Here is a 17,051-nt window from a genome sequence, read left to right as displayed (position 1 = left end):
TCATAAGAGCCTTCTAAATCTTTGAAGCATCTGCCAGCATTCTTTCATACTGATGACTGTTTAGAATATATTTTCTTCCGCGAATCTTGTGTTTAGGTAGTTGGAGGGGCATCTGAAGATCCAAGATAGCTTCCTAGTGGTATTTGCGGCAATTAGTCAATCGGTCAATCAAGTTGCAGAGGCGGGACTGGGGCTCGCTTTGATCTGTTTATGGTAATCAATGGTACCCATTCTTTGGGGCTTAGCTCAAGTCATTTATGGATCCCATTGATCCTATTTCTTCTTCCAGGACTTCAGTCCAACAATTTTTGCTCACATACTACTCTCTATGACTTCATTATTTGTCTCCTGCTTCATCAACCTCACACAGCTGTGCGTCAACTGCACAAATCTACATAAGGTCTTCTAAAACACAGTGTTTTCTCTAAGTATTTTTTTTTTCTTTCTCTTGAATGACTTTCCTAACTCCCCTTTCTTTTTGGTGAACTCTCAAACACGTTTCAAAGGTTGGCTCGAATATCGTCTCATCTTGAAAGTCTTCTTGGGACCCCCCTGGGTAAAATTAATCATTCCCTTCTCAGTGCTTCCATATCACTGGGATATGTCTCTTTCTTAAAAAGTTTTTTAAGATGTATCATAGTTTTGTGATTATTATTTGTCCATGTTTGTCTCTCTAGGTGGAATTCATCTCTCTATCCAAAGAACCAAGCACAGTTCCTGACAAATAGGGGATACTTAATATAACCAGTATATGGCTGGGCCTCCATGGAGAACCTCTGCTCTTGGGCTGGCATCAGCTCTTAATTCTTGAAGTCTTCAGAAAACAAATCTAACTTCAGGAAGCATTAGCAGTAATATAAATTTTATTAAAGATGTTCAGGGAGAAAGAGGACTAGGGCTTTATATCAAACACCAAATCACTAACAACTTGCTTAAAAATCTTCAGCTTTTTTCTTCTTGTTTCTTTCTGTCAAACTTCTCTGCTGCAGGCTCCAGGCAGAGAGGACACATCAGAATCTTCAGGTAGGTATATAATGGTGTTGGTGTTGATGACTGGTGGATATAAGTTGTATATCAAATGGGCACAGATTTTAAAAACTTAAGACTGTTTATAAATGGTCACTTGATAATTATGCATGAACATTCAAGGCCCTCCATGACCTGGCCCCCAACTCTCCAGCCCCATCCTTTGTGGTTCCCTTCCTTGCCTATTCTGCTTGTGGTTTGTAGGGCATAAAGGATGTTCCATGACACTGTTTCTTCACTCATGCTCTTTCCTTTTTGGGTAGTGCAGTGCCTCCTATCTTGGCCTGAATAATCTCAGCCCATCTTCAAGTTCTCTAAGAATCTTATCTAAAAATTGCAAGTGCTCCTTCTCTGTGCACTTATGGATAAGGGAGCATGAGTGGGAGAAACTGCTCCACAGAAAAAGAGAAAAGCACGAGCAAAACATCATCATGACAGTGAGCATGTTTTGTTACAAACTAGAAAGAAAACATGGAGGGAATGGAGGTGCCGATATTGACATACCCTGCTTCACAGTCCCGCTGGTCTGCGCTCTTCTCAAAGGCGGACATACCTTATGTATGGTATATAATAACTGCTTAGTAAATGTGTGTTGAAATGAACTACTATCCATCCCAGGTAGAATGTAAACTTTTTCAAAGATCACAGCTTCCGTAACTCTCAACTCTTAGCACTTACTGTACTAGCTACAGCTTCATTATTCAACAAATGCTTTGTGATTGATTTTATAATTTTTCTCTTTTTTTCTACCAAAAATTGCAAACCATGTCAATAGAGCTAAATCTCTAAATTTAATTTCCGTAATGTAAAATTTATTTGACTAGCTCACAGGGAATTTAACTGTGATGGGTCAATTCAAATTTTGCAACTGGTTATTGGCAATCTTTGGCCTTAGTTGGACCAATGCAAACCTGTTATTCAGACTAAATCCACCTTGTCTTGCTCTATTTTTAGATTATTTTGTGGGGATTTATTGGTGATCAGGGCATTCAATTTGGTGCACTTAGAAAAGTTTGTCACTGTTTAAACAAATAGGAAAGTTGTTTATTCTGTATGGCTGTGGGAAAATCCTTTAATCACTTTGGAACTCTGTTGTATTATATACAAAACCAGAGATTATATACCTCTATAACTGCCTGAACCGTATGACTCACTTAGGTTCCGTTTAGTTCTAAATATTTGATTCAGCTACCTTGATTATCTACATTAGGGATCCGCAAAGTACAGCCAGTAGGCTAAATTTGAACCACCACCTGTTTTTGCAAATTCAGTTTTGTTAGAAAAGGGCCATTTCCCTTTACGTATTGCCTATGGCTGCTTTCAGTGGCAGAGTTGAGCGGTTGCCAGAGGCCCAGAGATTGTGTGGCCCAAAAGACTAAAATATTTACTCTCTGACCCTTTACAGAAAAAGCTGGCCAACCTTGGATCACATCCTATTATAGTGATCTACACTGATTAAATACATCGATCAGATAGCTGCTGCTATAGACTGAATGTTTGGTTCCCCCCTCTCCAAAATCATATGGTGAAACCTAATCCCTGGTATGATGATATTTAAGGGTGAGTCCTTTAGAAAGTGATAGGTCATGAGGACTCTGCCCTTGTAAAAGGATTAGTGCCCTTAAAAAAGACCTCAGAACTTCCCTTGCCCCTTCTGCCCCGTGAAGACACAGCAGGAAGACAGCCGTCAATAAACCAGGAAGCAGGCCCTCGTCAGACACTGCCTTATCAGAATCCGCCACTGCCTTGATCCTGCACTTCCCAGCCTCCAGAACTGTGAGAAGTACATTTCTGTTGTTTGTAAGTTACCCAGTCTATGGTATTATAGAAATACATTTCTGTTGTTTGTAAGTTACCCAGTCTATGGTATTTTGTCACAACAGCCCAAATGGAATAAAACAGTTGGGGTTTTATACATTTTCCCTCTAGTCCACAACTGAAGCTAACTGTAATAAAGCAAAATAAAATTAATTTTAAAAAGCGAATGTTTGATTTACATAACAGAATATCTCAAAATTTTTGACAGTTGGACTTTTTATATCTATCTGTATTCTAGTGTGCAGACGGTTCTGGGATGTCATGACTTGATGTTCTCTTTTTGTAAAATTTGAAGAACCAATAATAATATTCTTTATCATAAAGGTGAACCTAAACAACTTCTTGTCTCTCCTCTCATGCATAAGAGTCATTATCTTACAAGATTCTTGACTCTTGTTGAAGCCTCAGTTCCTTTAGCCTGATGCATGGACTATGCCGTGGATAAACCAAACTAGGAGATCCTTTCCTCTGTTTTATCAGAGATTAGATAGTGAGAATATCAGTTTTGCCTGTTATCCACATTAAGATAAGTATGAAGAGTATAGGAGAAACTATAATAAAATCCAATGCTGGGAAAATAGCTGATACTTATACCCCCAATCAATGGTATCATTCAACTAAAATTATAAATTCACAAACAACAAATGTCTGCTATGAGCTATCTCTCTTGGAAGAAATGTTAGGAATTATTGAAGAAATTTCACTCAGTTGTATAATTTTTGTATCTTTGAAAAAGTATAGTATTTATTTTCGTTGTATTTGACAACCTCCCCATATGATTATGCATTATGACTTTTCTCCTTTTCAGAGCCCTTGTAAGACTGTGTAATTAATAAAGCTTATCCTCCATTACCATTTACTAAAAATTGAACATTTTTAATCAGTGGACCTAACCAAACAAATAGCCTTAGACTCTTGGCATTTTTTTTTCCATGTTGGCAGAATTTTTTTTTTTTTAATTTTTACTTAAAGAAAAACTAAAAAGAAAATGGAAAAAAAAACCCAACTCGTCAAGGTGGCAAAAATAAAAGCTTTCTGGGGCCAGCCCTGTGGCCAAGTGGTGGAGTTCATGCTCTCCACTTCGGCGGCCCAGGGTTTTGCAGTTCGGATCCTGGGTGGGAACATGGCACCGCTCATCAGGCCATGCTGAGGTGGCGTCCCACATGCCACAACTAGAAGGACCCACAACTAAAAGTACAGAACTATGTACCAGGGAGCTTTGGGAGAAAAAGAAAAAAATAAAATCTTTGGAAAAAAAAGCTTTCTGATATTTATAACTATTATGGTGACACTGAGGGGTGTTTAATTTGGAAGTCAGTATTTTTAAATGGAAAATCTCAACATTTTATGGAGGTCACATTTGCCTTGATATTTTCTATTGAGTCTTCTTCCTTCCTGTGTTTGAGTCGCGGAAGAATTCCCAGTGCGATCATGCATTCCCTTCAACAGCTTTTTTATCCCCCTCAATAATTGATTTGCTCTCTTTTGAGCAAATGGATGAGAAATGAGAGGGCCTGGAAAAAGAAATATTAGATCCGAGAAAAAATATTGTTAAAAACTGAGTTAATATTTGAAATGCATTGAAAGTACAATTTGGAATTGGTCTTAATCCCCTAGCCGTTCCCTCCTATTCAGCTCTGCCTTGGCAGGTTGGCCTTTGTTTGTTTAGAGGCTGGCATGATGGATGAGCTGGGAGCAGGCCAATATGTTTAAGTAAAACCTGGGAGTTCCTGGGTTAGCGGAACACAATTCATGTTACGCCTTGGGAACATCCAGCAGCTGTACTGCTATTTGCACCATCAAGGAAACTGATAAGCCCAAATCACATCCCACTTTTATTTTCAAAAGAGAAAAAGAAATAATTTGAGAACACCCTCCCAAAATTTGAACCCAGTTCTTATTTAAGCAGAAAACTTGGAATTTCCTTCGGAAAAAAACAGTAACGGAAACACATGTAGAATTTATAGTGAAGAATACTCTAGGCTCCAAACTCATTACAGATTTTCCCATCTGGCCTGAGATGGCAAAAAGAATTACCTTCATTTCACAGGCAAGAAAATAGAGGTGGAGAGAGAATAAATGATCTCAGCAAATTGGAAAGGGAGGAAATTGAGCTTTAGTTTCCTGGCATTCATTTATCTATCTTAACATAGTAAACTTCCAGCATGGGTAGATTTTGTTTTGTTGTTGCTCTGTTGTTGTATGTGTTTACACAGTCCAGATGTCATTGAATGCATGGATTTTACAACATTCTCACTTGGGCAGCTGGTTAATGATTGAAAACCTACACTGGGGCCACCCATTCAGTCTTTGCATACTTCTGATTATTAGAAATTCGCCTTTAGATTAAAATCTCTCTGTTTTATCTCCCTTTCAATAGTTCTCATAGTTCTGCTCCTTGAAGCCATAGGGAACAACTTTAATATCTGTGTCACATCCATTGGAATATGTGAAGATGGTAGTCATATTCCCTTTGGGTTAAAATGTCGTATGTTCTTCAATGTTTCCTCAGTTTGGGCTTAAGGCTTATCTTTATTGTTTTACCTTCCTAAGTGTGTTCCTTTTTAGCTAAAATCTATTTAAAAAAATTCAAAGTCCAAAATAAAAATGCAACTCCCTAGGAATTGTCTGAACATGGAAGTGTAGGCTTATAAATTTCTTTATTCTAGATTGTGTGCTTCCGTGAACATCACCTTGAATTAAAAACCTCAGACTTCCTCCTGTATTTCGTTTACTCTCACTCTATTCCCACATTCACAACACTTCTGATACCAGATGTGTGGGTTTTTTCCCACGCCAAGCAATTCTGTGACACCAGCTGAGTGTCCTTACAATTTAACTCAGTTCTGACTGTCTAGCTGGAGATAGCATCAGATTCCACAGGTTAAGGGCTCAGTCTCATGAGACTGCCCCACACTTCAGATGTCAATCATGAGCAGTAGGTCCCCAGGTTACCCACAACTTCTGTCTAACTTGGCTACTGCTGCTCCCCCTTGGACTCCATTATTTGCTAGAACAGCTCACAGAACTCAGGGAAACACTTAGTTCAATTTATCAGTTTATTAAAGGATGTGATAAAGGATATAGATGGACAGCCAGATGAAGAGATACAAAGGGCTAGGTCTGGGAAGATCCTGAGTGAAGGAGCTTTTGTCCCTGAGGAATTGGATGTGTTACCCTCCTGGTGTGGATGTATTCACCAACCTGGAAGTTCCCTGAACCCTGTACTTTTGGGAATTTATGGAGGCTTCATCACTTAGGCATGATCAGTCATTAACTCCATTTTTTCTAGCCCCTCTTGTCTCTCTGGAGAATGGAGAGTAGGACTAAAAATTCCAAGCTTCTAATCATAGATTGGTCTTTCCAGTGAGCAGCCCCCATCCAGGAGCCCACCCAGCATCACCTCATCAGAACAAAAGATGCTCCTAGTGCTCTCATCACTCAAGAAATTACAAGGGTTTCAGGAGCTCTGTGCCAACAACGGGAACGAAGACCAAATATACATTTCTTATTATAAATCACAATATCACACACCTAGTCTCACTTTTTTTAAGAGATAATGTTACTTTCTTTGCTCAAACTCAGTTTATTGTCAATTAGAAGCCATAAGACCTTATCATATGTCATGCTTCTGCGACATCTTTTCAGGCGTGATTGCTTTTCCAGTCTAAAATGCACACAGGTTTATCTCTGTTGAACTTCATTTTATAAAGCCCAATTTCTTGGTCCACTCCAACAAACATTTTGGAGTTTGATTTTAATACAGTAGTCCCACCTTAACTGAGGTTTTGTTTTCTGGAGTTTCAGTCAACTGCAGTCTGAAAATAATAAATGGAAAATTCCAGAAATAAACAATACATAAGTTTAAAATTACACGCCATTCTGAGTAGAGCAATGAAATCTCGTGCCATCCCACCCCATCTCGCCCAGGACATGAATCACCCTTTGTTGGATCCCCAACCTTCAAAATCATCTGTTCCCGACCATTGACATTGTCATGGCTTGATGATCCTCCTTCTGACATATCATCAGATGATCAGTAGTAGCCTAACGGTTGGTCACAATGCCTGCGTCATTCACCTCACTTCATCTCATCATGTAGGCACTGTCATCTCACATCATCACAAGAAGAAATGTGAGTACAGTACAATAAGACATTTTTAGAGAGATCACATTCACGAAACTTTTATTACGGTATATTGTTACAATTGTTCTATTTTATTATTAGTTATTGTTGTTAATCTTTTACTGTGCTTAATTTATAAATTAAACTTTATTATAGGTATGTATGTATAGGAAAAACAGTACATATAGGATTCAGACTATCCACAGTTCCAGGCATCCACTTGGGGTCTTGGAACACATCACTTGTGAATCAAGGGGGATTACTGTATTCAGCATGCTTATTATCCATCTTGAGCTTTGTATTATCTGAAAATGCAGTGAGTTACCATTCCAGACTTAGAAAACAATTTTAAGAACTGACATCAGAACTAAAGAGAAGAAAGCCTTCTTACCTATCCATGTCAATTGCTTACTACCATTCGGGTCTGGATATTTAAGAATTGTAATCTTCCACCAAAGATGTCCTTGTTTCCAGTTCAATACTCCAGGCTTTTATTAAGATCATGTGACTGACCTTATGAAATCCCTTGCTAAGTCAAGGCATGCCATGTTCGTGTCTGCTATGCCTCCTCCATGCTAAGGCTATCTAGTCTAATAATCCTTTCGAATAAAGAAATTAGATCCATTGGCCATAACTTGTTGATAATGAACCTAAATGGAGTGCGGTAACTCTAACTCTAGTGAAACTTTATGGAGAGTGAAATGTGGTGAGGACTCAATAAAATTCATTGATTATGGCTCAAATATTACCTGAAGTTTTGTTTTTTTAAGGATTGTTCAATCAGCTCCCGAAATTTTCTATTTACATGCTTTGATTTGGGAGAAAATTAAGTGTATAGGGAGTCGATGTTACAATTATTTTTAAATAATTGCAGTGAAGTTTTCACAGATTTTCTGGATATTGGAAAAGCTATATCTCAAACAGGTAGAAGTATAAACATCTCGATCAGAACTTCTCGGTACTGTTGAGGTACCCATCCATTAAGAAAACAGACAGATGAAATCTGTGAAATCTATCTGACTCACAGGAAGTTTGTCAAAGAATTTCTAGGAAAGAATAAGAGGAAATGCTTTCAGTTATCAGAGACAGATTCCTATTATCAGCCTTTACATTTCAAAGGGCGTTGGGGGGATTACCACCTGCTTTATTTATTTTTTCTCTGCTCATTATCCCCTGACTCAGCAGATGATCGCTCTGTTCTAGTGGACATTAGATAGAAGATAGAATGAGTCTGAGACTCTGACTAATGAAAACCAAAGAGCTATATAATCTTTGGCAGAATCCTTAGATGATACAAAGTCCACCTTTCAAACAAGGTCCTGACTCTCTCTGTGATATCCCTGACAGACGGCTATCCAACCTCCACCTGAGTGTCTTAGTAATTGGAAACTCATTATTAGTAAAGGAACTACACTATTTTTAGAAAGTTCTAAGTACTAAAAAGTTCTTTTCTTTGACGAATGAAAATCTGCTTCCCTGTAGCTTTTTCTACTCCTGGTTCTGTTTTTTTTTTTTTTTTTTTTTTTTGGTGAGGGAGATTGTCCCTGAGCTAACATCTGTGTCAATATCCCCCTATTTTGTATGTGGATGCCACCATAGCATGGCTTGATGAACAGTGTGTAGGTCCACACCCAGGATCCAGGCCCAGAAACCCCGGGCCACTGAAGTGGAGCGCACGAACTTAACCACTATGCCACTGGGCCGGCCCCAAGTCTGTCTTTTGTGTGAAGACAGAGTGAGTTTAGTGTTTCCTTTACCCGGCAGCTCTTTAGATTTTAAAGGTGGCACTCTAATTTTTTAAAAAGTTGGGTATCTCAACGTAGACCACAGATTTCCTCCCTCTGCCTGGGTCCAGAAAAAGGGTGGTGGAGGGCATACGGCTCCCATGGAGAAAGCATAGTAGTAAGACAGTTGGACTTGACATCAACGGACTTCCAATTTACTCCTAGTTCTTCTTTTCAATGTGATTTGGAGTCTCTTATCTTTATGCCTCAGCTTTAGTATTTGTAAAATGAGACTCAGGGTATTTCTGCTAATTGCTCCAGAAGAATGTTGTTGGGATGTGAGGAGAGAATGAATGCTAAATATCTTTTAAAAATTTATGTATTTTGTAAATGTACATGCTTAAAACTTCAGAGAAAACCAAAAGAAGCTGTCTGTATGCCTTTGGCCATTGGTCTGCATTCTCTGCCCGGTTGCCTTCGCAATGCCTCATACAACATAACTGTTTCCTCTGGGCTCGCTCTGTCCTAACTACATCTCCCCTCTCCTTCTTTTCATCGCCAAGTCTCCTTTACTTGGCTTTTCCTTGAGTCTCAGCCAAGAGATCTGAAGCCCTTCTTTGAATTGACCAGGTCCTCCTCTTCATCCTCAATCAGCTGTCACATTTCTATTAGGAAAAAACTTGTTAAATTTCAAATCATAGCTCCTATTCTGTTCAGTCCCATCCTGCTTCATTCTGATTTCAGTGTTCACAAATATACTTAATCTCTAATTTAATTGAGGTAAAATGCAACCTTCTTGGGGTTTGCCGTATATCACCTTATTCTTTCTTCTACCCTTCAAACCGCTTACTCCTGCTCTATAATCCTTGCTCCAAATCCTGCTTTTATATTACAGAAAAATCAAATACCTACGCCTTCCCCTGCTAAGACCTTATTTTTAGTTTTTTAGCCTCTGTAACTGCTCAATACCTAGTTCCATTTCCAATTTAAATCAGTCTTTCTATAAGAATAATGCTGCACTAGTCTTTTAATCTGCATACTGTGAATATAACCAGAGGGGTTTAAAAAAGTAAAAATCAAAAAGCTTTTAGAATTGTTTGGAGAGAAGTGACTGTACATGGAGGATCCTGAAGCTTTTTGTTGAAGAAGTACAAAATCTGGCTGCCAGGGTAGAATCTTTGGGATGAGCCCAAGTTATCCAGGTCTTTCTTACCATGATCGCTTCAAAGGAAGAAAGAAGGCCAAGGCAAAAAGGAAAGTGTGTGTCCTAACAGACAGTATGTTTTTCCTCCCATAATATCATTACTGGCGATGGTAATCACATTGCTCTGAAAAGAAAACAGATTTCCATTTTATTTCATGGTCCTAATGAATAGATCTCCATTTATGCTACTACAAAGTCGTTTCAGGGTATGGCTCTTCTTTTTCAGAGTACTTAGAATAATGGATGATCTTTTCTGCAATTACTTGGGTATAATTAAATCTGTGGATTTTGCTGACGACTCTAACAGGCAGGCACTCAAGCTTGTTCCTGGGGGGTTATTATATCAATCCAACAGCAGCTCTCCTGTCTGGCTCTGCCCCTCTCGATGGGTTTATGAACTGATGGTACATAGTGCCCTTTTCAGAACATCCTGGGTACAGCTGAGAAGGGTTGAGGAGGAAAAGGGGAGCATATTTCTATGGAGATGTTTTCTAGCTGTGCCTTTCTTATGTCTGAAGAGGTTTCATATGAGATAAATCTGCTTAGCTGGGTGGGAAACACCTAAGGAGAATCAGAACATCTGGGCATAATCACTAGACTGACCAAAAGCAATGTGGGGGCAGGGGTCTTGTCCTACTCATTTTTGTGTCACTGATACCTCGCATGGTGATCGGCATGTGGAAGGTTCCCAATAAGCAACTACTGAAGAGACTTGGGACAAACCACACCAAAACTAGGCACCTTGGTTCAGTGTTCAATTTCTATTTCCATAGAATCATAGGGCTAGGAGTTTTCCTGACCTTCTCTGTTTGGGCATGAATATTCCTAAATGAACACAGATGAAGTTGTCTACTCTAGTCTTAAAAAGCTTTTCTGTGTTGCTACCCTCTGTAGCAGTAACTATTTCTAATAGTTGACAGTTATTCAAAATACCTAACCCAAATTTGCCAGTGTGCATCAAAGTTATTCTTTTTTGTTTTCTCCTTCCTTCAGTAAATCTTTTCCTTCAACTATAACACCTGTAAAATTGCTTTACTAGAAAATAAACTACTGTCTAAAAGCCTTCTCAATTCTCTTCTGAAATTCTTGGAGAACAACAGCAATCAAAAAGTGGAAGAGGGGATAATAGAAACAGAGTATAGGAAAGAGGAGGAGAGGAGAAATCATGGCTTCCAGAGGACTTTTTCTCCCTTAGAATGAAATGAGAAGGAGCTCCTTCCACCATACTCAGCATGTGGTACTTTTGTCTCCGGCTCTATACTTCTTGTTAAGAATGGTGATTGTTCTAGGTGCCCGGTCTATGTTTCAGAGGCAAGAGAATGTCAATTCCTTCCTCAAATGCCATCATTGTCATTGCTTTCAACTTGACCAATGCTGAGTTCTGCACATCTTACTTAAATAATCTAAAATAGGACAGAGGACACTGGGAGTGTACTTCTGCATCACCACAGCAGGTACATCTCGACCCACTGACTTATCTCCATGGATCACCTTGCCAATTTCCAATCACATTACTGATTTCTCATTAGAGAGTGAAGCTTAGTAGGCAAAGGTGACTCTTCTTCAATTTGACTCAGAAAATTAATTTTTCACTCCCTTACACCTTTTTGCTATGGTAAGCTCAAAATTTCAGGCAATTGAGAGATAATATTTGCTCACTCCAAAGCTGGGTTCCCAGGAGAAAGCCCACTTAGTTTTTGCTTTTGTCTGGATTTGATATCTATGTTTAGATCTCATTTGACAGAAGGAATGGAAAGTAAGGAGTCTGGGTGAGATCCTTCATTGGCTATTCTAAGGTTTTATTTTGGGGTAAATGGGTAGGAATCACATAAGAAGAATGGTAGAAAAAGTTTAAGGTTTGGGGAAAAAAAACCTCTTGCATAATATCCATTAACTAGGTCTTGTTTCCTCACTTCTAGAAGGCATGAGCTTGAACAGTTATTTGTCATGACCATTCATTTAGTTCTAAACTTACAGAAGTAATCATAAATATTGATTTTCCCTACATCACAGTGCGAATATGAGAAATGTCCAGAAAAGGAGTGCTACAAAAATAACAATGATATAGCAAAGTGAGGATTTCCTAGACTATTTAAGGATGGTGTCACAGGCATAAATGTTCTTGGTGACCAAGCCTGGACTATAGGGCAGAGGTGCATCATGCAGTTCTTGAGCCAGCAGCATGAGCAACTCCAGGAAAATTGTTCAAAATGGAAATTTTTGGTCCTACCCAAGACCTACTGAGTCAGAAACTCTGAGGATAAGAGTGTTTCTGATGTGAACTCAAGTTTGAAACCTGCCGAACTGGTGCAAGAGCTTTTGCATCATGTAGACTTGGACCTCATAGCACCTCTGTCACTTGTAATTTCCATGCTTGGTGTAGATTACATGACCTCCTGCAACCTTGGTTTTCTTATCCATAAGGGGTGATAACAACTCCTTCTAGGATTGCTGTGAAGATTGTGTGGCTAGATAAATTAACCCTTATTTTGTACTTACTGTGTACCATCACTTTGCCAAGGGCTCTGCATGTAATGACTCATTTACTTCTCACAACAACCTGGTGAGACATGACATTTTATAGGTGAGGAAACGGAGGCAGAGACAGGCTAAATAATGTGCCCAAGCTCCATAACTAGTGAGTAGTGGAGACAGACGTGAACCAGTCAGAAGCCAGAGCCTTTGCTCTCGATCACCTGCCATTTATAAGGGGGCTGACACATAGTAGGGGCCTGACACATAGTAGGGACCTAGTAAATGTTAATTCTCTTTCTTACTGTATCTTCCTGGAATGCCATTGTAATTAACTATGGCGAATTCATTAATTGCTAGTTCAGTCTGGTTATATTAATAGGAAAAAATTTAACTTTGAGAGTAAATTGAAAACCAAATCAACGGAGATTCAAATAAACGCTTACAATATGCATAATTCTTGGGCATTCGAGGGAGCCAGTATAAGGAACCCTACAATCTTGACCTTTTCTCTCTGCCTTATGAGTTTAGCCTGGAAGAATTAATTGGAAGCTAGGTTTTCAAACTTGTCTGCTCCAGGTCCCCTTTACACTCATAAATTATTGAAAACTCCAAAGAAATTTTGTTTATATGAGTTTTATCAATCAATGTTTACCATATTAGAAATTAAACTAGAAATTGTTAAAATGTTTAAGAATAAGAATTACATGTTAACATAAATAATTTCTTTTAATGAAAAATAAGCATACTTCCAAAAGAAAAGCACTAGTGAGAAGAGTGCTATTTTTCTAAGTTATTACAAATCTCTTTAATGTCTACTTAATAGAGGACAACCAGACTCTCATATCTGCTTCTGAATTCAATCTGTTGCAATATCACATATCAGGTAGCTTCTAGAACACTCCCCTGTACACTTGTAAGGTAAATAGTTTCTTAGTATTATTATAAAATACTAAGTATACTTAGTATTATCAAAATAATTTTTTAGTAATAATTAAATAATTATTAATTTCTTAGTATAAGAAGTAGTATTGTGTACTCTATTTTTTAGTATTATTTTATTTTCTTAGTATTATTATAAAAATAATTTAGTATTATAATTTCTTAGTATTATTACAAATAATTTATTAGTATTATTTAAAAAATAATAATTTTTTAGTATTATTATAAAAATAGTTTTGACCTCACAGATCCCCCGAAAGAGTCTTGGGACTGCCAGGGGTCACTGGATTATACTTTGGGAACCCTCTGGGCTAGTTGACAGTTGGGTGGGAGTGCACCATTAATCCAGAATACGCATACTCTAAATCTTTCTCTTTCCTCTTGATAACAATTTTTGGGCACTAGTTTATTAGCAAAGAATTAACCAAAGTGAAGTCATTTACATGGAACTATGCCAGGAACCCCAAAGAGACACGATAAAGTAACACAACTGCAAAATTCAAACAAAATTTATTTTGATTAGCTTATCACTATAAACTTTGACATCTGAATAAAACCATTTGCAACATCAATGGAAATAGAGCAGAAATAGGATATTGAGAAAGAGGATAGGTGAGTTTCCAGGACAAAAGTAGGATTGTGTGTGTGTGCGTGTGTGTGTACTCATTGCTCATACATGTTACAGAATGCCTGATTGATATGCTGTGCTACAGCAACCTGTGTTAGGGGATATGTAGAAGTTTAGTATTTCTGAGTCTTATTAAACAGTGTATACTTGAATTCCTTAAACAGTGAGTTTAAGGAACATCTGAAGCTTACTAACAGTAAAGTAAATCTATTTCAACAAGCATTATTTAGGCTCCAATCTTTGTTCAAGAAAGTGAATAGACAGCTTCCCTTAACCTTCTGGAAGCTTATTTTTAGTCATCAGGGATGGTGTGAATGGAAGATGATGTGATGGTTTAAAGGGAATGTTCATCCACATTTGCTTTATATCTAAGCAGTCTGCAGACAGATTTAAGGCAGTAATTATTAGTTCTTTTACTTACTGCTTCACCCAACCAGGAATTGTACTGTGTCAGTGCAGGGGATCAGAATTGGCCACCCCAAAACATGTTTCTTTGGCTTGATTATTTTTAAGAACAAAAGATTCTGTTGGAAACTTTGACCTTCCCCCTAAGTTCCTAAAAGAATTCAAGACAAAAGGGCTGTCCCAGGACAGGTCATCACCAGATAAACTCTGGGTATGATAGACTGGGAGGATCCTTGCTAATCCCATTTCTATCAAAGTTCTCTCTCTCTTAGGGGTCAAATTGTCTATAGATGGCCCAGAAAACATTTGTTTATCAAACATTTGCTTTTCCATCTCCATGTAAATTGCCTTCCTCCCCTTTGAAGTCTCAAACCCTTACCCCCAACATCCTCCTTTGTCCTTAGCTGAAGATGGTATTTAAGGTGGTGGCTTCAGCCATTTTGGTGAGTTACTCAGTTTTCCTGGGTTTCTCCCATGTATACATGCTATTAAACCTTGTTCAATTTTCTCCTGTCATTCAGTCTCAGGTCAATTTAATTCTTAGAGCAGCCAGAAGGACCTAGAGGATAGAAGAATAGTACTTCAACCCCTACATGGAGAAGAAATATTTAAATAAATTCACCACAGCATCTTTGCTATTTCATTTGCTAAGTTTCTTAAACTTCATACTTTACATGTGAATGCAACATGCTTACCAACCACAGTTTTGATGTTCTTAAGAAAGGAGGAGTATGATTTGTTATAAAAGTATAGAAAAAGTTTGCATACTTTGTACTATACAAACATATGATATCCCAATTCAATTTCACTGCCACCGTTGAGTCTGGTAAAATTCCAATAGGTTAAACAGGATGACTCATGCTATAATGATGCAGAGTTTAGCCAGAAGTGGTACATAAAATATATACAATGAACATAATGTTTAGTATAGTATAGATTATATTTGGCATGTTCGGTAGGTAATTTATAAGCACATCTGAAATTTTATATCATCTCCACCAGATGGGAAATAAACAGTAACAGGAGCTGTTAATTTTTTTTATTATACATTAGGAGAAAAGGAGTAATAATGTTAGGAAAAACATATTGAGGCTAAAAAACTATATAAAATGTTTTTAAAACCCATTCTAAAATCTGGAGGAAAAAAAGAAATAAAAAGTGAGTTGAAATGTTTCAACATCTGTTATCAGTAATGGCAGCCCTAAAAAATCTGTCGCTGTTAGGTAAGAAAAATATTTTCTGGTTAAAATACAGCCAGCTGGTTTTGGAGATGCTGGGAGCAAGTATTTGCTGAGTAGAGAAAGTGAAGAAAAACTTTACAAACTCAAGTGTGAGGCAAATGAAGACAGTTCAAGTCTTAAATACTGGTTTAGATTTGAAAGCACTTGGTTGCATACACACACACACACCACGCACATTGTCTTTTGTGGGCAGAGCATTTTGAGGTGCCCCTTCTGGATGCTGCCTTGAACCCGACTGAACCACGTGAGGAAGCTTTTCCTCGTATCACCTTTATTCAAAGTGTAGTTCAGGGTCTTCACTCTCTCTTCCTAAGTTTTGTTGCTTGCTGCCTCCAAACTGGTGTACTGGAGATGAATCTTTCCTGGCTGTGCTCACCCCTCCACAGTCATCCTCTTACAAATAGATGCGGTCATGTCATTCCCAGGCTCACTCAACTCTGCTGGCCCTGGTTGCTCCAGCAAGGCCTGTCAGACTCTTCATTCTCCCACCAGCACGCTTCTCCCACCGCATCCTCAACCACCCTCACTGCATCCGCCTAGAGCCACCACATTTTCCACAGACTGAACATTTTTAAATTCCTCTTGCTTTGCACGTGCTCTTCCTCCAATCTGGAGGAAAGTGAGTCTCCATGAACTGCTCTATCTATGGAGATCCTGCTCCTTTCATAAGATATCGGCCAAATATTTCTCTCCTGAAAAAATCTCCAGGTCTCTCAGGGCAGGGTCCCTCTGCCTCCATCAGTATTCTTGACAAAGGGACTCTACTCACAACGTTATGGAAATGCTTTTTACATTGTGTATTCATTACATGTTTACAGTTTTGTTAAAAGATAAACTGAGGCATATTAAAAATTTTGAGGCAATTTGACTGAAAATCAATTTCAATGGGCAGTGCCAAACTGGAAGTCCTTAGGAGTACTCCACCTCCAGGAGCCTGGGGAAAGAGTTTTATAGAGAAAACGTGGAAGCAAAGAAAGGAAATTACTGATTGGCTGTACGTAAAGCTTAGTTGGCTATTTGTGATTGGTTGTCCTTAGGTTTCAATTTTATATCCTTGAGGCATGTACAGGCTTAGAGTTTCGCTTGCTAGGGTAGCCCACCAAGGCATTAGAGCCACCTCAGTTTAATGGCCTTCTTGTTTAATTAACTTAACCCTTTTCCCTGGATTGTGGGCTTCTTCTGGACAGAATCTTATATTTTCATCTCTGTAGCCCTACAAATGGCATTTTCTTGGTGATCAAGAAATGTTTGTTGATTGAACAATTAACTGGTGAGAATATCTGAACTGCCTTTAGCAGCCATGGAAGCCTGTCATTCCAAAATCAGAACTGAGAGAGGAATGGAAATATGTGTGAGAGAATAATCGAGGTGGTGGTGAACAGATGAAATGGAGAGCAAAGGCCAGCTGCCGTTCTAAGAACTTAGGCAGAAAGTCAGAGGAAACGAGGAGATCTGCAAGAAAGGG

Source organism: Equus quagga, chromosome 2 (assembly GCF_021613505.1).
Source record: "Equus quagga isolate Etosha38 chromosome 2, UCLA_HA_Equagga_1.0, whole genome shotgun sequence".
NCBI lineage: Eukaryota > Metazoa > Chordata > Mammalia > Perissodactyla > Equidae > Equus > Equus quagga.
Note: the sequence above shows the minus strand (reverse complement) of the source record.